Source organism: Schistocerca nitens, chromosome 3 (assembly GCF_023898315.1).
Source record: "Schistocerca nitens isolate TAMUIC-IGC-003100 chromosome 3, iqSchNite1.1, whole genome shotgun sequence".
Taxonomy (NCBI): Eukaryota; Metazoa; Arthropoda; class Insecta; order Orthoptera; family Acrididae; genus Schistocerca; species Schistocerca nitens.
The window spans coordinates 922,370,636-922,371,520 of NC_064616.1; the positions used below are offsets into that span (position 1 = coordinate 922,370,636).

The 885-nt window shown below is 45.0% G+C and overlaps 1 pseudogene; it reads left to right on the forward strand.

The window, feature by feature from the left end:
- The first annotated feature begins 540 nt into the window (after positions 1-540).
- On the forward strand, positions 541-658 carry LOC126250274 (5S ribosomal RNA; annotated as a pseudogene).
- The last annotated feature ends 227 nt before the right edge of the window (positions 659-885 follow it).

Genomic DNA, 885 nt, shown 5'->3' on the forward strand with positions numbered 1-885 from the left:
TGATCATAGCCTTCCCTGGACGAAAATATCGAACTTTAAAACAAGCAAACGCCAGGCTAGTACAGCTCGATGCTCGAAATCACGCAGAGAAATGGCAGTCTGTGCAATGGATTCTGAGGGGATGATTGGAAGAGTCAAAAACTCCACTAACCAAACTAAATAACAAAATAAACACAAAAAGAGAAAAAATGTTATTCTTATGATGCAGAAATGCTCATGATACAGATACTTCATGTTTTATTAAAAGTGAGACTAATAGCAAGGTTATCGTGTTAAGGTGTATTTCTTTCGTATTAGAACAGTGCGTATTTCACTAGCGTTTTCCATTAATTTAAAGAATCTAAAAGCAAACATAAGAGTACTTTTATCATCACTAACATATTCTAGCACATTATCTAAAGCAGTCTGGCGTAGCTCAGTCCGTTTATCGATAGCACGCCTGAAAAAAACTACTAGTTCTGAGTTAAAGGCGTTGTCAAACGAGATTTTTTATGCATTTTCCTGAGGAAAAAAAAATCTACGCGGTTGTCCGATTAGGAAGGCAACGGCCTTGCCGCAGTGGATACACCGGTTCTCGTCAGATCACGGAAGTTAAGCGCTGTCGGGCGTGGCCGGCACTTGGATGGGTGACCATCCGGGCCGCCATGCGCTGTTGCCGTTTTTCGGGGTGCACTCAGCCTCGTGGTGCCAAGTGAGGAGCAACTCGGCCGAATAGTAGCAGCTCCGGTCAAAGAAAACCACCATAACGACCGGGTGACCGGCGTGCTGACCACACGTCCCTCATATCCGCATCCTCAGCTGAGGATGACACGGTGGTCGGATGGTTCCGATGGGCCACTTGTGGCCTGAAGACAGAGTGCTTTACTGAGTGCTTTTGTTCGATAA